Source organism: Ochotona princeps, chromosome 15 (assembly GCF_030435755.1).
Source record: "Ochotona princeps isolate mOchPri1 chromosome 15, mOchPri1.hap1, whole genome shotgun sequence".
Classification (NCBI taxonomy): Eukaryota; Metazoa; Chordata; class Mammalia; order Lagomorpha; family Ochotonidae; genus Ochotona; species Ochotona princeps.
The window spans coordinates 3,448,900-3,473,482 of record NC_080846.1 but is presented as its reverse complement, the minus strand read 5'-3'; the positions used below and the strand labels follow the sequence as shown (position 1 = coordinate 3,473,482).

The 24,583-nt window shown below is 54.8% G+C and overlaps 1 protein-coding gene across 1 annotated transcript in view; it reads right to left on the bottom strand.

Annotated features, from left to right (window-relative positions):
- PACSIN2 (protein kinase C and casein kinase substrate in neurons 2) overlaps positions 1-24,481 on the bottom strand; it is a 104,494-nt gene extending 80,013 nt beyond the window's left edge. Inside the window, exon 1 of the mRNA XM_058673711.1 lies at positions 24,323-24,481. The gene's annotated coding sequence lies outside the window, so the exon portion shown is untranslated. The remainder of the gene's footprint in view (positions 1-24,322) is intronic.
- Positions 24,482-24,583: the final 102 nt, after the last annotated feature.

Genomic DNA, 24,583 nt, shown 5'->3' with positions numbered 1-24,583 from the left:
TGCCCACTTCTCAGGACAGGGCACTCATCCCCAGAGGCCACTCCTGGTGCACCCCATCCCCATACACCTGCTGACTTCCCTTCACAGCCACACACAGCACCAGCCTCAGCAGGGTCACTCACTAACCAGCACCATCCACCAGCCCGTCAGCCCCCGAGACGGACTCACTGTCCTGAAATACTGGCAAATGTGGAAAGAACAGCACACGCGCACACAGCCTCTTCACCCAATCACCTTCTGAAGGGAGAGGTAAGGTTACAGAAGTCCCGGATGGAGTGGGCATTGGGCACAGTGGTCAAGACACCTCTTAGGATGCCCACATCCCACATGAGACTGCCTGCCTCCCTTCCAAGCCAGCCTCCGGGAAGGCAGCAGCCACGCCTCAGCTGTGTGCGTCCTGTCACCGCGGTGGGAGATGTGGGTGGAGCTTGAGGCTCGTGGCTTTGGCGAGACTCAGCCCTAGCTGCTACAGACATCTGCGGAGTGAGCCAACAGGTGGCTTTCTCTCTCCCTCTCTCTTTCTGCTGAAAATTTCAAATACATAAACTTTAGAAAGAAAGTCCTGGAAAGCTGAGAAGTGCCCCACCCCACAACCCAGTCCTGTCCAGGAATTTCAGGAGACTCCACATTCCCAGCCCTTCCTCAGGAAGGGATCCCAGCGCTCGCCTGAGTCCACCTCCCCCAGATGTGGGGACTGAATCCAAGAGCCACCGGCCGCCTCTGGCTTCAGCCTGCCCTGCCAGCAGGGAAGTGCAAGGCCATCTCCAGCGAAGTGCAGGATCCTGGGCCGGCACACAGTCCTCCTGCTCTGCAGTCTCCGTCTAGCAACCCTAGGCTGCTCTCCCCTTTCCTGGCAGTGACACAGAAAGAGCAGGCACTCGACAAGGGGGAAGACCAGGCATGATGCTGGGCGAGCTAAAAGAGGGAAACGGCAGTGGACAAAGGAGAAGTTGCCCAACTGCAAAGGCAGAGCGATCCAAGCGGAGCCGCTGCCAGCCGCAAGGCTCACTGCAGAAGTGGTCAGCGCGGCTGGTAAGCGTCCCGGCTATTTAGGAAACAGCAGTAGCCACCCGTCTCAAATAGCCACAAGTATGAAACAAGGGCAGCATTGATCTGCTCAAATGAAACTGAATACCTAAAAACCCGGCTCGGCTCCCCGCTGCCTGGCCTCCACCCCGCTCCACCTCCCCACACAGCCGCTCATTCACACGGCTTGTTATCCAAGGTCCTGTTGTGAGAGCAGAGGACACACAAACAGACCCTGGCCTCAGCACAGCAGCCTCTGATGGGGGCATGAAGTGAACACACCGGGCTCCAGGTGGGGACACAGTGACCAGACACACAGCAGGAAGCAGCAGCAGACAGCAGCCTCATTCCATTGAGTGGTCCCAGCAGAGACGCTCCATGCCTTGAGGGGCCAGCCAGGCAAAGAATATTCTAGGCAGAAGCTTTGCATCAACATTTGTCTAAGTCCAATTTCTATTCCTTCCTATCCATTCCACAAAATCCTTCCTGAAACCCAAGACTCATTTCAACTTCCTGTTTGAAAACCTTTGTTGACAGCCACTGCCTATCCAAGATAAAGTCCTTGGGATACAAACTTGGTGAGTGAATACTATATGTGAATTGCATGCACTCACACAGAGATGGGGACCCTCAGCTTCCTCCCACGAGCCTGCTGGGCCAGCAGTCACACTGTGACTGCCAGACCCTCCGCCCTAGTCAACAGGACACATTCTCCACGCCTGAGGACCCACACACACCGAGGTCAGCCATGCGGGCTTCAAACTCTCACCGTGCCCTTCCCAGCTATGTAACCTTTAAAGATATCTTTGGGGGGTTGGGGAGAGATGTGTCTGTGTATGTATGTAAGCATTTATCTTGAAAGAGTTACAGAAAGGGAGAGAGAGAGAGAGATCTTCCAACCATTAGCTCACTCCCCAGATAGCCTCAACAGCTACCACTGGGCCAGGCTGAAGCCAGAAGCTTCATCCAGGTCTCCCACGTGCGCGGAAGTGGCCCAAGCATGTGGGTCATCTTCTGCTGCTTTTGCCAGGTCTAATGTTACCAGGGAGCGGGACTGGAAGAGCAGCAGTTGGGACACAAACCAGTGCCCATAAGGGATGTAGGCACCGTGGGCAGCAGGCCTTACTCGTGCACCTCACGCTGACACCGAGAGCGAACATCTTCACCACTGCTCACAGCTGTTCAAAGGTCACAGCGCTGGGACCCTGCAGCCGCCACCACACGCGAGGCACTGCCACTTGGGGAGTGCTCACACTCCGCTCTCCACAGCGACTGCTTCGCTTGTCACAGGGCACTCCACCACAAGGTCCCTTCCCCGGAGGGACCTCACTGGCCACCCCTGCTCCTGCTGATTCAGACCACCTCCTGGGAGTCCAGAAGCACCCACGGCATCCTGCTGAGAACCGCAGCACATTCACACTGTATCTTACAGTCTCCAGGAGAGACATGCTAAAACACCTGTTTCTCAAGAACATTCAGATAAAAACTATTCAAGACATTGAGACAAGACAGCAGAGGGTCCCCAGACATTTTCCATTCCTGGATACCACCAAGCCCCTCACAGCTACAGAGCCAACCAGGGCAAGAAGCTCCCCCCAGGAGGGAGACACACTCAGGGGCCAGCAACAGGACTGCAGCACAACCGAGTAAAGCTCACCATGGGAAAGGCTCCACCCAGCCTTCTACTTCCCTTCCCTTCCCTTCCTGCCCTGCCCTGCCCTGCCCTGCAGAGAAGGGACAGCAATTAATCCTGCCTCCTACTAAAGGGAAAATGCATTATGCAGCAAACCAGTCCTTAGTTCAAAGGTTCCAATCCACAGAATCCAGCTTCAGGGTCCACTGCTCCAAAGTCTGCCTGTCCTTGAACTGCAGCCACACGTACAAGGACAGGCAGTGAACGCTGCTCAACAGCTCTTAATGCTAAACCCAGCTCAGCTCACAGATGCCACCAAGCCTCCTCCTAACCAGACACCATTCTGGTGGCACAGTGGGGCCGGCCCCCACAATGGCAAAGGCACAGCGGGATGGCCCAGTAGCTAAATCTTCACTTGCACATGCTGGGATCCCATATGAGTGCTGGTTCATATTCCAGATTTCCCACTTCCCATCCAGCTCCCCTAATTGCCTGGGAGAGCAGTGGAGCATGGCCCAAGTCCTTGGGACCCTGCTTCTGTGTGGGAGGCCTGGAGGAGGCTCCTGGCTTCAGATCAGCTTAGCGCCAGCAGTTGTAGCCACTTGGGAGCGAACAAGTAGACAGAAAACCTTTCTGTTTCTCCTTCTCTCTGTAAACTTGCCTTTCCAATAAAAATAAATCTTTAAAAACAAAAACAAAAACAAACCAAAAATAGTGTTTGGCCCAGGGTGGTAGCCTAGTGGCTAAAGTTCTCGTCTTGCATTGCTGAGATCCCACGTGGGTACCAATTCATGCTCTACTTCCCTTCCAGTCCCTGCCTGTGGCCTGGGAAAGCAGTGGAGGACGGCCCAAAGCCTTGGAACCCTGCACCCACGTAGGAGACCTGGAGGAAGCTCCTGGCCCCTTTCCTTGGATTGGCTCAGCTCCAGCCATTGCAGCCGCTTGGGGACCAGCAGATGGAAGATCTTTCTGTCTCTCGTCTCTGTAAATCTGACTTTCCAATAAAAATGGATAAATCTTTAAAAACAAAATTGTCAAAAACAAATTATTCTTCAAGTTTATCATAAAAACTACAGTGGCATCACACACATTTGGGAAAGAAATATAGAAACAAATCCATAATCTGAAATATGGCTAAAGAAACAGCATATTTCTGAACACAGCAGAAGACTCATTTTTCTCAAAAAGAAAAAGTAACCTAGGCAAGCCATTCAGGGTTTGGACAAAGTGCTGAGAGATGCTTTTTAAACGTGCCGACTTGCTGCGGTTAATCCCTGCTGTTTCCTGCTGGATGGCAGCCGCAGGCCCCTGCAGTGACAGAGGGCCCCACACCAGCAGACTCGGCTAAGGACTGGTGCCCCTCGTCAGCAACACGGCTCACGCCAGCACTGAAAGGGTCTCACCAGCATGGCCTGAGAACCGTGGCTCCTGACGGGAAAGGCGGCGCCTGCCACCCTCCTGGCCAGCTCCCAGCCCTGCAGGGTAAGGGCAGCATGGCAGTCCGTACCCTGGGGTGGGGTAGAGCGGACAGGGACAGAGGCCTACACTCCATAGGCCCAGAGGCAACATCCCCTGAACTCTGAAGCTTGCACAGGAGCTCAGCAGGCAAGGCCAAGGGTGAGTAGCTGCAGCAGAGGCAGCCATGTTTGTGGAAAGTGGGCAGACCCCAGAAGGGCAGCCAGGCAAAGCAGGCACAGACAAGGAACTACTTGGGAATTTCAGTTCCCTCCCCTGGCAGGTAACTCTCCAGGCCTCAGAAAACAGCCACGTAAACCATCCCTCAGATCCGGTTCAAAGGTTGAGGAAAATGTGCAATGAAGTCTACACTTGAACAATGGAAAGCATGATCCAAAGACTTCCTATACAAGGTTGCTTTCTCTTCGCCTCAATTTCCTGATCTGGAAAAGGCTTCAGACACCTCACAGGGTTGATGGGGACTAAACAGGAGACACAGATAAGGTGCTGGAAACAGAGGGAAAATTCCATGGTTTAGTCCATGCAATTATTCACAATGCCAGCTGCAGTAGGGCATGACCCAGAGCACTCAGTGCTAGTATTAGTGTGTTAGCACCCACAGTATTCACAGTGCTGACACTAGTACAGCAGGATCTACAGGACTCAAATCAAAGCCCGGTGTCCACCGGTTCAAATGCAAATACACTGTGCCGTGTGCAGAAGTGGCCACGAGCAGAATGCTCACAAGGACTGCCCTAGGCTGCTCTGTGAACATCCATTAACACAGTACTCCACACACACGGTCAGAGAGCACGCCAAGGAGGTGACACAGCGACAGTCCTTGCGGGACCAGGAACAGCCCCTCCTACCTTCCTCTGCCATGGCCACGGCCCCAGCTGGCGCCCCGCCCACCCAGGCACAGAAGGCTTTTTGTCCCTTCTTGGCCAGTCTGTCCTGGCGCTCCACAGCCACCTCCCAAGATGAAACACTGCCTAGGAGTTACCAACAAGGAACTCAGTAAGGCTCTGTACCCAAGGCCCTGTGTGGTCCAGAGAGCCATTTCAGTAGGCACCAGCTGGGCCCTTTCTCGCCACTGCCCACAACCCCCGTCAAGTGGCTGAGGACTTCCAGGAGAAGCGAACCGAATGCAGGGCCCAGGAAGCAAGGAGAAAGGAAAGAAGGCTGGGGGACGAAACCACCACTCCCGGACTACAGAGCCCATGCTCGGAAAATGTCCTTCAAATGTGGGAGACGTTCCGACAAAGGTGCAGAGTCATGGGTGAAAAACTCGACCACAACTCACTTTATACCATATACAAGGGGTAGCTCCTAATTGATTACAGACCTAAGCATAAAACCTAAAACTACAAAATGTCTGGAAGAGATTGAGAAAACATTTGCGGCCTTGGGCTAGGTAAAGATTTTAGCTGTGAGTCCAGCCAAAACCAAACCAATGCTTTTTTTTTTTTTTAACTACAAACTAAAAAACAGGACTTCATCAAGTCTGTAGCTTAGGACTATGGTTAGGATACCTGCGTCCTACCCTCCGGCTTCCTGTTGACCTGCACCCTGACAGGCAAAGGACAGCGCAAGGGGCTGGGCTCCTGCCACACAGCAGGGAGACCTGGATGCACTCCCAGCCCACATCTGGCCGCTACCGGCATTTAAGAAGCAAACCAACAGATGGAGGACGTGACCTGCTCATCGTTCTCTCTCCACCACCCCATTAAGAAAACAAACAGCAGCCAGCTCATGGAAAAGCAGGTTAAGTCATCACCTGCAACACCAGCCTTCCACTCAGGCACCAATCCGAGTCCTGGCTGCTCTGCTTCCAATCCAACTCCCTGCTGCTGAGCCTGGAAAGCAGCAGAAGCTGGCCTAAGCTCCTGACCCATCCCACCCCGTGGGAGACGGAGATGGCGTTCCTGGCCATTTGAGGAGTGAACCAGCACTTGGAAGATCTCTCTCTCTTCCTCCCTCACTCTGCAACTCTGCCTTTCAAACAAGGAAATAAATCTTATAACTAATAATAACAACACGGTTAGAGAAAAGAAGCCAGACTGCAGAGTATCCAGTGTGTGGTTTCATTCACACAACACTTGAGAAGGTATAGAACACAGAGCAATGCAGTGGTTGCCTGTGGCAGGTGGAGCAGGCAAAGGGACTGTGGAGCAGCAGGGGACCCCTGGGTGCCAGGGCTGTGCTCACAGGCTTGTCTATGGTAATGGGTCAACAGCACACACATACTGCCAAAACTTACCAAACTGCACTTTTAAAAAAATAGATATTTAAAGGGCAGACGTCAGAGAGAGGGAGACGGGCGTGATGGGGGGGGGGAGGCATCAATCTTTGATCTGCTGATTCCCCCAACGCCCACCACAGTTAAGGCTGGGGCCAGGCCAGGCGATGGAGCAGAGTGGCACTCTGAAATGGGATGCCACCACCCGCTGTGCCACAAGGACAGTGCCAAACTACACTTTACACACAAGCAGTTCACTGCCTCTTCACTGTGACTTGGGGAGAAAAACAACCTAAGGCTAATAGCTTTGTATTTTGCCAAGTAAGAATATTTTTGAAAAAACGCCACTCAAGAGCAGGTGTTTGGCGCAGTGGTTACCACACTGCTCAGGATGTGGGGGATTCAGGGGTGTCCATTCCAGAATCCAGCTTCCTGCTAAGGCACACCTTGGCAGGCAGAAAGTAACGGCCAAGAACCAGGGCTCCTCACACCCTTCTGAGCACCCAGCCCGCGCTGTGCGAGCATCTGAAGGGTAAGCCAAGACAGAGCTGTGTCTGTCTGCCTTTCACATACACACACACACGTTTTTTTCTTTTACAAAAAGCTTTTATCACCAACACTAAAAAAGACATTTTAGAACTAAGAAACATGAACACAACAGTCACAATTTTACACTGAGAGGGGTCTTCCCAAGGACAGGCAGACACACCAAGATCACACTGAGCAGTGCGGACAGAGCCGACTACACTGTCCTCGGGGTATCCCAATCTTCAGCCTAGCAGTGTCTCCCACTCCACGGACAGCGCCGTGCACCAGGAGACCGAGGACCAGAACGCACCACATCACACCCAAGAGGTTCCTGGGGTGCCGCTCACCTGTGTTTCGCTGTATGTCAGGCTCAGTTAACATGAAGATTCTTTCAGGATAAGTCTGCTGAGCTATAGCAGGAATAAAAGCTGAGCTCTCCAGACCACAGTGCAAGCGGAACTCACTCCATAGCTGCTGCGCCAGAATGCCAAGCCCAAGGATGGCATCACAGGGCCCGGAAGGCCCAGCGACTGGTGGTCCTGCTCCCACCACTGCTTCACTGATACGATTAACTGTGACGGGGGGCAGGCCTCATCTCCAATCCACCTCTCCAGACACTGGGGCTTCTAGACCAGCCTGAACCCTCTGTCAGACAGGGAGGGTCATGGCCAAGCATGCCAAGTAACTCATGTGGACCAATCCTTTGAAGAGAGAAGCACACAGGCGCTGGTGCTGTGGTGCGGGGACAAAGCCACCACCCAGGATGACAGCACGTCATCTAAGTGCCAATCCAGGTCCTGGCTGCAACACTCTGGATCCAGCTCCCGTTAACGCTCATGAGAAAGCTGCAGCACCCACACAGGACCAGCACCTGGTCCTGGCGTCAGTCTGGTCCACCTCCAGCCACTGCAGTCACTTGGGGCATGAATTAGAAGATGGAAGAGTGCTCTCTGCCTTTCAAATAAGAAATCTAGTAAAGAACACAGGAAGGCAGAGAAGGAAGGAAGAACAGGGAAAGCAAACACAGAAATTCAGAGCCCCGGGCCCAGTGCCATGGCCTAGCGGCTAAAGACCTTGCCTGGAGTGCACCAGGATCCCATATGAGCCCTGGTTCTAATCCCGGCTGCTCCACTTCCCATCCAGCTCCCTGCTTGTGGCCTGGGAAAGCAGTCGAGGATGGACCAAAGCCTTGGGAACCTGCACCCGTGTGGGAGACCCAGAGGAGGTTCCTGGCTCCTGGCTTTGAATCGGTGCAGCACCAGCCGTTGCGGTCAATTGGGGAGTGAATCATCGGAGGAAAGATCTTCCTCTCTGTCTCTTCTCCTCTCTGTATATCTGACTTTGTAATGAAAATAAAAATAAACCCTAAAAAAAAAATTTAGAGCCCTGACCTGTACCACAGGGCACAGCCCAGCTGCACATACATACACACTGCACAGGGACGCTACCCGGCCACCCTCAGCCCCAGACACATGCACAGTGTGGCAGTGTCCCGTCTCAGCAGGACTCACCCAGAAAAAAGACCATGTGAATCTGCCAGGACAGGGAATTCCAGAGCCTGTGTCCACACACAGTCTAGAAAGGAAGGCACCATCCCTTGGCTTCATCTTCCTCACTCCATGGGCAGTGACGGTGAGGGGGTCCCATGTGAAACTTACACATGCTGCCCCATCCCAAGCCCATCCTAGGGCTTGTTGCAGACCCCAGCTGCCAGCTGGGCGCACTATCTTGTCTGATTAGCAGCAAGCACATCACAATCCAATTGTCCATCTGCAACGTGAGCTGACCATGGAGAGCTACTTCCGGCGGTGGGTCAGCTTCCACGGAACTCCCAAGGGGCAGCCCTGGCTCTGGCTGAAGTATGGCAAGCCTTGGAAAGAGGGAGCAATGCAGTGCTTCAATGCAAATATTTACAGAGCTGGCAGCTGGGGGTGCCAGAGGGTGGCAGCTTGCCAACTGCCAGGCAGCAGAAGGATTTGCTGGAGAGGCCTGAGCCGCACTACAGACGCTGACTCATTCCTCCTCCACAGCAGAGGCCACTTCTCAGCAAGCTACTCTGCGCAGTGAGAACTTTCCTTCAAAGTCGCCAGAAAGCAACTATCTGTACAGAAAACCCAGTGTGCACAAAACCCCTCCACCAAGAGCCCAGGCACTTGCACTGCAGGTGCCCCTGGCCAGGTGGCTCAGGGACTGAGGGGGACCACACAGCTCTGCCAACAGGAAATGTGTACCTGTAGCAGACTCCACGTACAGCCTCGGAGTACACTGCCACCATGTTTCCCTCCGTGCACCAGGCAATCTGACATGACAAGCAGTGAACACTCCCTGTCCATCACCAAAAACCACCCACAACAGCCGACATGACAACACCCCTCTTCCCGTGGTCCTTCTGATGGTATCCCTGGGCCTGCCCCGCCAGGCTTCCTTCAGCCCGCAGTGCACGCTGATCAAATTCACACACACTGCACTCCCCAGCCCCGAGGCCTGCCCTTTAGGCCTGGAAGACCCACCTTCTCACCGCAAAACCAAGCTGCCACGAGGACCAGCAGAACCCAGTGAGAAGTAGGGCACCTGGCACAACGCAGGCCTCAATTGACAAACACATCTGAAAACTGTCATGATAACCACGTGAAGTTAAAACAGCTCAGGAAGAGAAGACTGGAAGGAACCTGTGGCCCGGGTGTGACGACGCAGAGACACCCCTCCCACTGAGGCTGCCCTGCCTCCATGCTGGCCCATGCTTGCCTCCCAAGCCAAGCGGTGAGACCCTTTCATTCCTGATCCAACCCCAGTGCCTGGCACATATTCAAATGTTTGTTGAATAAATGAATGGAGATTTATAATGTATGCAAAAGTGCTTGCATCTGTTTCTGGGAGAGACTATTTTTCACAACATCCTGGAGGAGACATGAGACATGAGACCAAAGGCAGATCAAAACACTGCTGAATCGTACCCACGCACCACACACTAACAGGGCCTGGTGCCGTAGACTAGCAGTTAAAGTCCTTGCTTTTCACGCACCAGGATCCCTTATGGGTGCTGGTTCTAATTCCGGTGGCCCCACTTCCCATCCAGCTCCCTGCCTGTGGCCTGGGAAAGCAGTCGAGGACGGCCCAAAGCCTTGGGACCCTTCACCCGCGTGGGAGACCAGGAGGAAGTTCCTGGTTCCTGGCTTCGGATCGGCACAGCACCGGCCGTTGCGGTCACTTGGGGAGTGAATCATCGGAGGAAAGATCTTCCTCTCCGTCTCTCCTCCTCTCTGTATATATCTGACTTTGCTATATACAACACCAATGCCAGGAAATCACTGAGCCAGCCCTGACCAGCAGAACTCTGCTGGAAAATACGCTGGCCAGGGCTGGCCAGCCATCAAGCGCTCTCTGGATTGGCCAGGGATAGGACTCCAGCTTTAAGCCTGATTGATTCGCAAACAGACTTTGCAAATAAAACCCCAGAGCCTAGGGACAGGGGTGAGGGAAGAGGGGACAAGTTGAAACAATTCCAGGAATTTATTCAAAAGGCTAAAAAACAAAAGCCCCTGGCACGCTGAAGGCACTCAGGAGACACAGGTGAGGGCCGGCTGGACAGATGCTCCACACTGCGGTCCATGGTGTGGTCCAGGGGCCAAAGTCCTGGCTTCCCCCCTCCCCCCAGGGCCAGCTTCCTAATAATGCAGCCCCTAGGCACCAGGTAATGACCCAGGAAGCTGGGTCCCCGACCATCCACACGGGAGCCCCAGCTGGAGCTGCATGCCCCTGGCTTCGGCCTGGCCCAGCCCTGGCTGCTGCAGGCAGCTGAGACTGAACTAGAGGATGGGAGCTTTCTCTGTCTTGCTTTGCCTTTCAAATACAGTGAACAAGCATGTTTTCAAGTGTGTGTATAAATGATGCCTGCTGCTCACAGCTGTCCCTATGCAGGCACTCCCTAACGCCCTGTGTGGGCACCACCAACGCCTGAGACAGAACTTGCCAGCTTCTCTAAGCCCGTGTGTGGGACTGTGGGGTCACGGCAGGTAGCCGAGGGGTTGTGAGGCTGCAGGGCACACCAGCGTGTGTGCACGGAGCTCCCCGAGCCAGCTCTGGGCCAAGTTCCGAATACATCCCCACACAGCCAATCTGCACTGCAACCCTGTCATTATCCTCCCCAGAGGGTGACGGAGGTATCATGAACTACAGGACCGGGCTCGAGCCCCGGCAGGCCGGCTGCCACTGAGCGTCTCAGCCAGGGCTCGCGTGGGAGTAGGGGGCCCTTGCCTCTGCTCCGGAGGGAAGCCCTCCTAAGGGGAAAGTCACCTGGCTCCCAGGTCAGGGCCCCAACATCAGGCCCTCCTCAACAGGGGCATGGGGTGCAGGTTCTGACAGTGCTCCACCCAGGCAGGGAGGTTGCGAGCTGGTCCCCACCTCTGCCAAGCGCTCGGCAGACACAGAGTTTGTGGGGGGACGGGGTTTTAGGAGCAGCCTCCCCTCAAGCCGCCCCTTTACTTCTTGGTAGCAGGGCATGCTCTCTTACAGCGTTTCTGTGTTCCGTGAACTGGACGTTCGTGGTACAAGCAGCAGAGAAGCACAGGTGTAAAACAGCACTTCCGGAAACGAGCACACACGAGTCCAAGGAAGGCACTGTTCCGAGTGGCACAAGAAGCGATGCTGTGGCCCCAGCCTGCAGCCCCAGGCCACCCATGCCACAGCAAGGGGGCCCCAAGGAACAGAGAACACCTGACTGAAACAGCCCAGGTCAGCCTCCACGCAGTCTCCCTACAAGGAGACTCTGCAATGCATCAGTGATCCAACCCCCTCACTTTCCCCATCTGAAAGTGGTAAGTTACCGGTCTCTGGCTCATGGTGCAGCCCAGTTCTGGCCCCCAGCAAGCAGCCCCAGGAGCGAGGAGAAACCTGGCGGGAGAGTGTGACAGACAGCCGGGCTAGGGCGCTGCCAAGTACACAGGTCTCGTGGCCAGTTCCCAAAGCCCATTCTCAGAATAAATCCATCCATTCCATACTGTGCCTTTCACCCAAGCAGGGACATCTCCAGGAAAAGAAACAGGAAGGCTGGGAAGGCCAGGGGAGGTTGAGTGTGTGCTGCCCCTGGGCCTTGGTGGTGGCCGCCCTCCCCAGCTGAGAAGCCAGGCTGACGTGGGGTTTCCAGCAGGCCCCTGCCAGGGCCCTAGCCACACGCAGCAACAGGCTGGCTGGTTGTCTGGGCAATAGCACCCTGGACGTGTTGCGGCATCTGTACGAACCGGGGCAAAGTACAATTTCCCTGCTTGTGGTAAGAACGCAGCTTGTCAACACAGAGCCAAGCATGACTCTCAAATTCAGTTTTATGGACAGAATAAACAGGGGTGGAGGGGAGAGGCAAGAAGCAGGGCTGTGCCTCACAGAGCCAGCCAAAGCTGCCAGGCTAGCCAGAAAGCTGCCACTAAAACCCCTGGGGTGCGAAACAGCACACCTCTTAGGTTCCTGACAGGTGCTTCTTACTTCTGCCCTAGAATGTAGTAAACTCAGTTTGTTTTGTTGGCAACGTCAGCTTTCTTAGGACAAGAGGAACCAAGAAAAGCAAGTTTTATATCCAGTGAGGCCAAATAACTAAAGGGGAAACAGTCCAGGGTGGGGGTTGTGGACCCAGCAGGCCTCTGACGGAGGGAGTCCAGGGGCAACAGCCTGGCCACAGCACCCCTGCAGTCCCTCTGTGACCCTGCACAGTGCCTTGTCCTTTGAGCCACCAGACTACAGTGTGACCATAATGGCATCAGTAGATGGGGAGGGACACAGATTTCCAACCAGGAACAAGAAAACAAGGAGGGTGCGCATCGCGTAGAAAGTTCCCAGCGTGTCCCCCCAGGGTGGGGGTGGCTTGTCCCCAGCAGTGAGGACTGGAGACGGCACGTGGAACAGCAGTATCCCGCAGCGCCGGAGCCCAGAAGCCAGTGGCGCCGGATGCCCCGCTGGCACACACACCACAATCAAGTGCCCACGGACAGCGAGGGCAAGGTTCTAGCTCAGCAGGCCGCAGTTAGCAGGATGCAGCTACAAACGCCCCGACTTGAGCAGCTCAGAGGGTAAAGCACTAACAACTCCCCACAGGGCAGTTCCTCCCTGCCCATGGAGGTGATATCCAGAAGGCTGCCCAGGAAGGGGGTCCCGAGGACCCTCCGAGAGCGGCTCAGCCCAGCCGTCTGCAAGCACTGACAGCCACAGCACCTGCTCTCCAACAAAGGCATCTCCCACCCTGTCACCCAAAAACCAAAAATAAACTCGGGAGCAGCCAAGGAGACTCAAGCAGCGCGAGCAGCCCTGTCACCCCAGACTTGATTCCTGAGAGCTATTCACAAGAACTAATTACACAGACGAGCAAGGAAAAATGAAATTCTAAACGACAAATTCATCTACATTAGCAAAAAAAAAGTGGAAATAACCTAAAATGTCCAGCATAAGAAGCTGTTTCATCTTAACAGCAGGATTACACAACCATGGAAAATCTTTTTTAAAGACAATGGTAAACCTCAGATTAAGGGTCAGAAATCTCTGGGGAACGGAATGGGACAGGTGGTGGCCAGCCTAGGGTCACACGCTGCAAGCCATAGTCCCTTGCTCTGTCAGATCCCCGAGCTACGAACCAATCGACCCTCCCCCCAGAGTGTCCTCCCCATCACGGGTCACGCAGCCCTATGCTGCAGCCATCCCCCTTCCCAGGAGCACATGAAGACTGGCACCATTTCAAATCCTCTCCCCGCTCGCTTTCCCATGACCTTGGACCAAACACAGCCGTAGTACCTGCAGCTTCCTGGCGCCATCCGACAGCCTCCAAGTGCAGCAGTGGGCTGCCTTCCTCTGTGCTTCTTGAGATGTTTGGAACAAGGCAGACAGCCAGAGGGTGCCAGCTTGGTTTCTGTGACACCCTCTGAAGAGACATGAAAACTCCAATGCATGGGACCAGCCTGGTGCTGTAGTAAGCTAACCCTCTGCCTGTGGCACCAGGATCCCAGCATGGGTGCCTGCTCTAATCCTGGCTGTTCATTTCCCATCCAGCTCCCTGCTAATTAGTGGCTGGGAAAGTAGTGGATGATGGCTTAATGCCTTGCGAACCTGCACCACATGAGGGACACGGAAGAAGCTCCTGCCAGGTCTAGCTCTGGCCATTACAGCCATCTGGGAAGTGAACCACTAGATGGAACAGCTCTCTCTCCCTCTCTCTCCTCTGTAACTCTTTAAAGTAAAGTAAAACAACTAAATCCTTATTTTAAAAATATTTTGGGGCCCGGTGCGATAGCGTAATGGTTAAGGTCCTAACCTTGAGCGTGCCAGGATCCCATACGGGCGCCGGTTCTAATCCCAGAAGCTCCACTTCTCTTCCAGCTCCCTGCTTGTGGCCTGGGAAAGCAGTGGAGGACGGCCCAAAGCCTTGGTACCCTGCACCCACATGGGAGAGCCGGAAGAGCTCCTGGCTCCCAGCTTCGGATAGGCGCAGCACCGACCATTGCGGTCACTTGGGGAGTGAACCATCAGAAGGAAGATCTTCCTCTCTGTCTCTCCTCTCTGTACATCTGCCTTTCCAATAAAATAAATAAATTTTTAAAAAGCAATATTTTGAGGGCCTGGCACCATGGCCTAGTGGCTAACATCCTCGCCTTGAACGCACTGGGATCCCATGTGGGCGCCGGTTCTAATCCCAGCAGCTCCACTTCCCATCCAGCTCTCTGCTTGCGGCCTGGGAAAGCAGTTGAGGACGGGCCAAAGCTTTGGGACCCTGCACCTGCAAGGGAGACCAGGAGGAAGTTCCTGGTTCCTGGCTTCGGATCGGCACAGCACCGGCCCGTTGCGGTCACTTGGGGAGTGAATCATCGGAGGAAAGATCTTCCTCTCTGTCTCTCCTCCTCTCTGTATATCTGACTTTGTAATAAAAATAAATAAATCTTTAAAAAAATATTTTGAAATCCCAATACATGAGGCAGGCAAGCTACAGAGACTTCTTTATGAAACCTCTATCTTCTACCCATACCACTAAACTGTAAAACATCTTAAAGAGGGCCCAGCATGATGACTCCATGACTCAAGTCTCACTTCATAAGCTTCAGGATCCCATGTGGATGCTGGTTTGTATCCCAGGCACTCTGCTTCCCATCCAGCTCCCTGCTTCCAACATGGGAAAGCAGTCAAGGACGGCCCAAAGCTTTGGGACCCTGCACCCATGTGGGAGACCCGGAAGAGGCTCCTGGCTCCTAGTTTTGGATCAGCTCAGCTCTGGTCATTGTGGCCACTTGGGGAGTGAACCAGCAGATGGAAGATCTTCGTCTCTGTCTTTCCTCTCTATAAGTCTGCCTCTCCAATAAAAATAAGTAAATTTATTTTAAAAACTTTAAAAGCTATTTGGCACAAAAATGGCAATGACCACAGCTTAAAAACAAGCATTTGCTCTAATGCGCCCATGCAGCAGGCGCCGTCCAACAGCCATGCAGGCCCTTGCAGCGACACAGCCCCGGCCACGCGAAAACACTGCATTTCTTCTCCCGCCTTTCATTTGCACGTATACCGAGTTTTTAGAAACCTTTATTTGAAACGCAGGAGAGGAACAGAGAGATCTTCCACCTGAAGGTTCACTCTGCAAATGGCTACAACAGCCAGGGCTGGGCCAGGCTGAGGACAGGAGCCACCAAGTCCAGCCTGGTCTCACAAATGGGTGGCAGAGATCCAAGGACTCAGGTTGCCATCTTCAGCTGGCCTCCCAGGAACTTGAGCAGGGAATTGGATCAGAAGCAGAGCAGCTGGAACTCAAACTAATGCTCTGACCTGAGATGTGGGCGTCCCGAGCAGCAGCTGAAGCTACTATGCAACAATACGGGTCCCACCACACCTTTGAGAACACAATTGCGGAAGGCAGGGCCACAACACCCTAGGCCAGGGCCTCTGGACTCACAGGTGCCACAGCACGCGCCCTACCACACCTCTGAGAACACAGCTGTGGAAGGTACAGCCACAACACCCCAGGCCAGGGCCTCTGGACTCACAGTCCACGCTGGGGGCAGCAGAATGCAAATGACCAGGTTACCTTGACCACACACCAGCTACCCTCCCTTTCCTGCTCTTATCTCCCTGCCAGATTATCTCCACCAGGTTAATTACAGGTGTAGACAGATCCTGCCTTAAACCAAACATAATTTGCTTCTTTTCTAGCATTCTCTGAGGCGGGAAGGAAGATTAACTTGTATAGATGACTTTCACTTTGGAGGACAAGTGACTCACCATCAAGGCAGCACAGCAGGTGGAAAGAGCCCAGGCCCTGCTCTGCCAGTGGCTGGGCGGAGCGTAAAATGGGTTGCAATGTAAAGTTTCCAGCAGGTTCCAAAGCAACATGGAAACCTGCCCCAGCGAAAGGTACTGTCCCCCGTGGGTGACCCCTCACCACAGATCCTGTCTCACCCACACTTCCTACCTGGTGGCACAGGCCCAGGAGCCTTATCTGACAACACATCTGTTGGTGCAGAGGTCACAGCTGCTTAATTAAAGCATCATCGTGTCCAAGCTAAACGGCACCCAGGCAGGTCAGCTCCAGCCAATCAGGCAGTTCTAAAAGCCACTAACAGCAGGCCCAGAGCGTTGCCCGAGCAGCAGAGCCCGCTCCGTGGTTCCTCCAAAGACCATAATTCATGCCCTGGCAGGCTCGGTCGGCGACAATATAATTTGGGATAATGAAACATGAAGGTAGTTTTAAACACAAAGATGTTCACAAACTACAGCTGGGCATTGCTTTAGGATAATAAATTTTCCTCTAATTGAATAGGAAACTTCAAAATAGGAACTACAGATTCTCCTATGCTCAAGGGCATCCTGCCGGTAGGCCAGTTGCCCTGTAATTAACCTGCCCAGGGCCCAGGCCTGGGCTCAAGGACGCAGAGGCGACCAGACTGGTGGCCTCAGGCAAAACCACTGCCTTCCAGTTCACCTGCTTTTCTCCTCACAGTGGTGGAGAGCAGAGAGCTATGCTTTTTACTTATTTATTTTTTTAAGAGTTTACTTGTCTGAAAAGCAGAATGACAGTGAAAGAGGGAGAGGCAAAGAGAAATTGGCCTTCCATCCATAAGACTCACTCCCCAGACGGCCACTTTAGCGAAGCAGGACACCTTGCCTCAAGCTGGAACTCCCATGCCACATGCTGGCATCCCAAGCTGTGGCTGAACTCATCAGCGCTGGCTCCTCTTCCTTAAAATCCTTATTTTCATATACTGAAAAGGCAGAATGATAGAAAGAATCTCAATTCACTATTTTACCCCCGAAAGTCCTGCAACAGCCAGAGTTGTGCCAGGCTGAAGCCAGGAACCAGGAGCTCCAGGCAAGTCTCCCACAAGGGTAGCAGGGACCCAAGTACTTGAGCCGTCATCCACTGCCTCAATGCATTAGCCGGGACACGCACCAGAAGTAGAGCAACCAGGACTCAAAACATGACTCTGAGATGGGATGTAGGCACCCCAGGCCATGGCTTAACCCACTGTGCCACAACGCCCACCCGAACATGGCTACTCTTAAAGTCAGGGTTATGGAAGTTCATGGGAACCTGAAAATGCCTATACAACTAACCTGGCGGGGGGCAAGGGGAGGTGGAAAAGATTTTTTTTATTTAAAAGGCAGAGTTCCAGAGAGAAGCAGAGACAGAGAGATCTCTCATCCTCTGGTTCGTTCCTCACATGGCTGCAGTGGCTGGAGCTGAGCTGATCTGAAGCCAGCAGCTTCTTCTGGGTCTCCCACACGGCTGCAGTGACCCAAGCACTTGAGCCATCCTCCACTGCTTTCCCCCGCCCTAAGCAGGGAGCTGGATCAGAGGTGAAGCAACCTGGGCTTTCACCAGTGGTTACATGGGATGCCAGCACCACAAGCGGAAGCTTAACTTGCTACACCATAGTGCCGGTCCCAACCAAGTAGTTTTTAGACTTACTTTAATTATGACATTGAGTTATGACTTAAACATTAAATCTAAAAGTACAAGGGCAAGGTACTGCTTAGGAAATGAGAAAGTTCCCGTAATCCTACACATGAGGTTGCATCTCACACATGAGCCTTCTCACTCGGCTTCCAGTCCTCTTCACCACCTACGCACGCGCAGTCACACCCATCTCACACCCTCTCCTCCCTCTGAGCCACTAAGCGCAGTCCCAGCCACATCAGGCTTTCACTGACCCCGCGTGAAGCCCGGAGCAAGTGAGGCCTCCACTCGCCAGAGCTGTCCTCCACCCCCGGAGGAGTGACTGTCCTTCCAAGGAGACTGAGGCCTAAGCAGCTCGGCGAGGTGAGAAGAAACGAGGTGAGCCCAGTGAGTTCCAGAAGCTGAGACTGCAGCAGGGCCTAAGCCTGCCGCACATCAACCACCTGACAACACACTGGCTGCAAGAGCACATTTCAGGAGGGCTAACCCGGACAAAATAAAACCACATGGGGCGGGCCCGGCGGCGTGGCCTAGCGGCTAAAGTCCTCACCTTGAATGTGCCTGGATCGCATGTGGCGCCGGTTCTAATCCCGGCAGCCCCACTTCCCATCCAGCTCCCTGCTTGTGGCCTGGGAAAGCAGTCGAGGATGGCCCAAAGCTTTGGGATCCTGCACCCATGTGGGAGACCCGGAAGAGGTTCCTGGCTCCTGGCTCTGGATCAGCACCGCACTGGCCATTGCGGTCACTTGGGTAGTGAATCATCAGATGGAAGATCTTCCTCTCTGTCTCTCCTCCTCTCTGTATATCTGACTTTGTAATAAAAGTAAATAAATCTTTAAAATAAAAAAAAAAACCACACGGGGCACTGTAAAGTGTATTTTATCCAATCTGCAAGTCTGCCGAAGCTGCGAGTGCGGGAGGTACCACCCAGCAGGCATGCGCACTGAGGTGAGTCTGATCTCATGCTGCCCGCCGCACTCCCGAGGGAGGAGCCACCAACATTTGGCACGACGAACTCAGGGTCTCCAGCCCTGCTTGGGCAAGGCTCCTGCTCCCCATCACCAGCTGCGGGAGGCAGGAGGCGCATCCAGACTCACACTCACAAGGTCACTGGATGGCTGGCTGATGCCAACGAGGAGCCAGGTACTCACAGCTTTGTACTCACGCCTTGTACTTTGGGAGATTTTCTACTGCCTAATGCTCGGCTTCACTGCCAGCCCTGAGCCACCGCCAATTTCTTCCAGCAGGGTGAGGCCCTCCCTCAGGACATCAGCCCCTCCCATGGAACACCCGTGGGGCTCTATGTCCGCCTGTGCCTCTCAAGTGTCCTAGAACACACTGGAAAGAAAAACCGCCTCTCCCAAGCCCCCCAAGAGATGATGAGCAGCCGCCATGCAGCAGAAGGGTGGGCGGTGCAGCCACACACCCCCACACCCGAACCCTGCTGTCTGTGACACTGCCACCTGCCACATCCGGGTGTCAAGTGCAGCCCGACTGCACTGGCTCTAGGTGCCGCTATGGGCCATGCTGAAGGTTCAGCAACCACCCCTTCACGCGGGAGCACACACTGCCCTGCCACCACACTAAGCTCTTAGCAATGGGACCAGGGGGCTGCACGAGGCCACTGGTAAATGGTCATGGGCACAGCACCATCCACACCCCAAGGCTTTGCCCAGGGTGGGGCCTCCCGGGCAGCAAAGAGCATCTCACTTAGGAGGACACTTGTGGATACGACAAGCCCAGCTTTTGGAACTTTCACTTAACATTTATTTTGCAACTCACTCAAGTGCCAAGCCACTGAAAGGCAAGCATTTCCATGTATTCTTTTAATCAGTCAGGATTAAGCAAGCTCCAAACACCGAGCCCTTACAAATGTGTCCCACAGACAGACTGGACTAGTCTGCCACACATACTGGCAAACCAGGGTAGGGGGCGGGCCTGGTGGGGGTTATTGTGGGTCGCTCGGCTGGGCTGCAGCCCCCACTGATTTATGCGAGGGCTGAGTATGTGCTGGGCAGAACCAGGCTGGACTGCAAACACCCATTGGTTCCAGTGGAAAACAGGGATAGAAACAGAACCAGCCCAGCAACTGCAACCACCAGCTGATCGGGGCGATGGACTGTGCCGGGCACGGTTCTTGCTAGTACATATAAGAATCTGGTCTGGGAACACCTCAAAGTTTCTTTGGGGATCCCCCCCTATCAAGCTTTTGGACTCAGAACGCTAACCATCAAATGACAGAAGACAGAACAAGTCAATTAACCACCTCGGCTATACGTTGGCAATGAAAATGCTGGGCAAACGGAGACTCTATGATGGACTCTATCAATCAGTGGATTCTCCAACGACCACATCGTGCTTGGAGTGGTGAGAGTGGCAGCGGTTCAGATCTGTTGAACTATCAAAACCACTCTGCCGGCTCTACCTTCAGACCAGAGAGTTTCCCCAAGAAACTGATGAACTTATCTGGACAATAAGATGCTGGACTTTTTGCTTGGTTGATGCTTGCAATGAAAGAATCTCAACTGAATTTGAACTGTGGTAATGCAACAAGGTGGAGGAATCCACCACTGGGGAGGGTGTTTGGGGAGGGGTGGGGGGAATCCCAGTGCCTATAAAACCGTGCCACATAATGCAATGTAATCCATCAAAATAAATAAATAAATAAATAAAACCAAATGTGTCCCACAGAAAGTAGAGTAGGAAAAGTAACAGTGAAAACAAGGCAGCTGGGCCTGGTGCAGTGGCCTAGCCGCTAAAGTCCTAGCCTTGAATGCCCCGGGATCCCATATGGGCATCGGTTCTAATCCCGGCAGCTCCACTTCCCATCCAGCTCCCTGCTTGTGGCCTGGGAAAGCAGTCGAGGACGGCCCAAAGCCTTGAGACCCTGCACCCACGTGGGAGACTTGGAGGAAGTTCCTGGCTCCTGGCTTGGGATCAGCGCAGCACTGGCCATTATCTCACTTGGGGAGTGAATCATCAGATGGAAGAACTTCCTCTCTGTCTCTCCTCCTCTCTGTATATATCTGACTTTGTAATGAAAATAAAATAAGCCTTAAAATAAAAAAAAAAAAAAACAGAAAAGAAAAAGGAAAACAAGGCAGCTTTTCACAGGCAGAGAGGAAGGTGGCTGCTGACCCAAACACGGCCAGCAAAGGGTCCCTTCAGCAGGTGAATAGGCAACTTCCTCTGCAGGCGACAGTCTGTGGTCTGTCCCTGCCAAGCATAACACAACGACAGCTACCAAGCGAACAGATCATGGAAAAAACCCCAAATGGGCAACCAAAAGCACAGCTCTCGGTGGGCTCCACCAAGGCAGTGGCCAGCCGCCCCTCTCTCCACCTCAAGAAGGAGCATCTGTTGCCAGTGGCACCACCAGAAGTAGCGGAAGGGCAGGAAACCCGAGAGGTGAGAGAGCTTCAGAATGCGCATCCTCTGCAAATGCCAGTCATTATCATTAGCTCAAAAAAGGACTGGGGAAATTGGATTACAGACAATCAGAGGCAGGAGGGAGCTTAGTGGTGGAATCATGTGACCCTCGCCGGTCCATTATGGACGCACGGATGGACGCACCTTCTGGAAAGGGGCCATGGTCATTATCAAGAGTCTCAAAAGGTTAAGAATCACTTAACCAGGCCAGCGCTAGCTTAACTGGCTAATCCTCCACCTGTAGCACTGGCATTCCATGAGTGATGATTCCTGTCCTGGCTGCTCCACTTCCCATCCAGCTCCTGCTGTGGCCTGGGAAAACAGTAGAGGACGGCCTGCACTCATGTGGGAGACCTGGAAGAAGCTCCTGGCTTCGGATCGGCTCAGCTCCAGCCATTGCGGCCACAGAAGATCTTTCTTCTGTAAATCTCCATTTCTAACAGTAATAAATAAATCCTTTTAAAAAAATAAAAAAAGGACCGCTAAGCCCCCATTTCAGAAACATGAGAGCTGAGACCATAAGCTCTGTGCTGGCTGTGCTGGACACAAGCGTGGGGTGTCTGGTCTCCAGCCCTGCTCTTCCTGCTTGATGGAGGGACACAATGCCAGCAGCCTCCGGAGCAGAGCAGGTGGCACTCCAGGCAGCCACCAGCCCTGTGAGCTCTTCAAGGATTCTCACTACAATCTTTGAAGACAGACAATTTTATTCACTTCCACAGGCACATCTGTGTAGCTCAGTACTTGGGCCAAGAAATATGCAAATCATGTTTTTTCAATTTGTACTCCTTTGAGAGGTCAACCTTCGGTCCCATGGCTCTCTCTCCCCACTGGCCCACAGCAGCTGGGACTGGAACAGGCTGGGCAGACGCTGGCACTGGGACTGCAATCAGGTCTCCCTCACGGGTGACCAGTACCCAGGACTCGAGCAGCCTCCTGCTGCCCTCAGGGTCTGCATGGCAGGAAGCCATGTTGGTTTCACTGGTACTTGTCATCGAAACACTAAAACGCATCCTCTCATATGGCTGCTGTCCCTCAAGTGGTCACCTCAGGATCAGACAGACGCCAGCAATGTCACCAGCTGTAGAAGGCTCCTGTGAGGCCTGTCTCCAGTCAGCAGGCCAGAACCCTAAGCATCCAAAGGAGGGCCACCCCCCAGACTCCTGGCAGAAGCAGCGAGTGACCGGCAGAAGCAGTGAGTGACCAAGTGACCGTGCTGTGAGACAGGCAGGGGGCCAAGCATCCAGGTTCGGGCAGGAGCGCTCCCTGTGGAATGCAACCTGGCCTCAGGCATGCAGAGGTGGTTCTAAAGCACCTGACTGGAAAAGCTCCGCCCCGGCAGGAGGACATCATCTGAGGAGAGGCCACCGTCAGGCTGCGATGGCAGATAAGGCAGGCAAGAGCCAGCTGGGAGCCTCTGGCCAGAGTGACCAGAAAACACCTGGCAGATGCTACCCCCTGCTCTGTAAGCTACTCCATGATTCATATTGTTGCCATCTTTCTGATTGATACTCCTTAACATCCTTGGAGCTCAGGAAAGGGCAGCTGGACTGAAGTCAGCGGGGCTGTCTGCGCCCACCCCGAAACTTCTGCCCCTCAAGACACAGCCTGGGTGCCAAGGGCCAGGAAAAGCTGCTCTCCCCGCATCAGGGCTGGCTAGACTGGAAGCCCACGTCCTGTTGAGTACAGGATTCCCCAAATATTATGACCTCTTCACCTTGGAGAGTAAAAGTAGGAAAGTTCCAGCTGGAAAGCAGCAGGCGCCAAGAACACCACTTTCATCCAAACAAGCTGGGGGCCTAATCGCTCAACCACTCTCCGTGTTACCTCCCCAGGCAATAAATAGCAGGTCAACCCAGTGCCGGCTCCTTGGAAGGCCCAGGACCACTGGCCTGTGACAGCACAGAACGCATCCAAGGGTGGTTGGGGGAGAGGAGCTCTATCTCAGCTGAACAGTTCCTGGGGGACTGGCCAACTCCACCATCAAGTTTGCACGCACGTGGACCACGAGTTGCAAGTGACTGGAGACCCAAGCAGCATCGGCGCCCATTCTAAACACCTGTACGAGAAGGCTGCAGGGAGGGCTTGTAAAACAAGAGGACGAGGAGCGGGGGTGGGGGCAAGCCTGACCCGGACCAGACCGTGCCAGGCCAGCAGGGTCAAGCCGGGCAGAACTACCGGGGTGGGAGCGCAGAGGAAGGCCCCGAGGCGTGAGCTCCTGTGCAGCCCGGCTAGACATTCCCTACATTTCCATCGGCATAACTGGGGAGTGTTTGGTAAACAGTGTGAGGGGCGGCCGTGGAGACTCGGCCCAGCCTTCCCTCTCCCTCCCAACCGCACAAACACCGGACAGCGCGGGGAGAGGAGAGCAGGGAAAACCCGCCCCACCCAGGGGGAGGCCTCCGGCCCTGCCAGGGCCCCCCAAGGGCGTGTCCACCGCCGCCTGCCCCTTCCCCCGCAACCAGCTCCGCCTGGGGAGCACAGCGACCTTCGCAATGCAACCAAAACCCAAAGACTCGCTGAAATGGAGCAGGAATCGGCCCCTTCCTGGAACCGCCGGCCGCGGAGGGAGCGAGCTCGCGCTGCTGACTCAACGAGGCGGGGAAACTCCCAGAGTCGAGGGGACATTTTCCCCCCGGGTCCCCGGCCCGGCCTCTCCGGCTGGTCCTGCGGTCCGCGAGGGTCAGCGCTCTGCTCCCCCACCCTCTCCACTCGCACCCGGGAGGGAGGGAGGAAGGAAGGAAATGGAGGCCGGTCATCAAAGCCCCAAAGCCGCTCGCCCGCCCGCCGCGGTCCCCGGGGATTCCTGGACCTCCCCCGGCCCCGTGCGCAGCTCTGTGACCCTCCGAGGGCCCCGATTCCTGCAAGTCCTCCGCCCCCGGCCCAGCTCCCTCAGCCGGGGCAGCCGACCCCATCCCGCTCCCCCGACACGTCCTCGCCCGGCCCCCGAACGCCCTCCCTTCTCCCCGGAGACAGGAAGTTTCGCGCGCCGGGGGCGCCGAGCCCGGCTGTGGCGGCCTCCGGACAGAGCGCGGGCCCCGCCGCCGACCAGCGCCCCCGCGTCCCGCCCTCGGCGCCCCAACCGTCGCGGGGCGCCCCTCACCTCGGCCGCCGCTCGCCTGCGGCTCCGCCGCGCACCCCTACGCCAGCCGCGGACGGTGTCCCCGACTCGACGCTCCGGCTCCGGCCGCCGTGCCCGGCTCCCGTGTCCTCTCACTGCCCGGCCGCCCAACCTTGCCCGGCCCTGCCCTGCCCACACCCGCCGCTGCCGCTTCTGCAGCCGGCCGCTACCGCGCCGCCCCCGCTGTGCTCGCCTCATTGGCTGCTGCACGCCGGGCCCCGCCCCACGGCCCTGCCGGCGCTC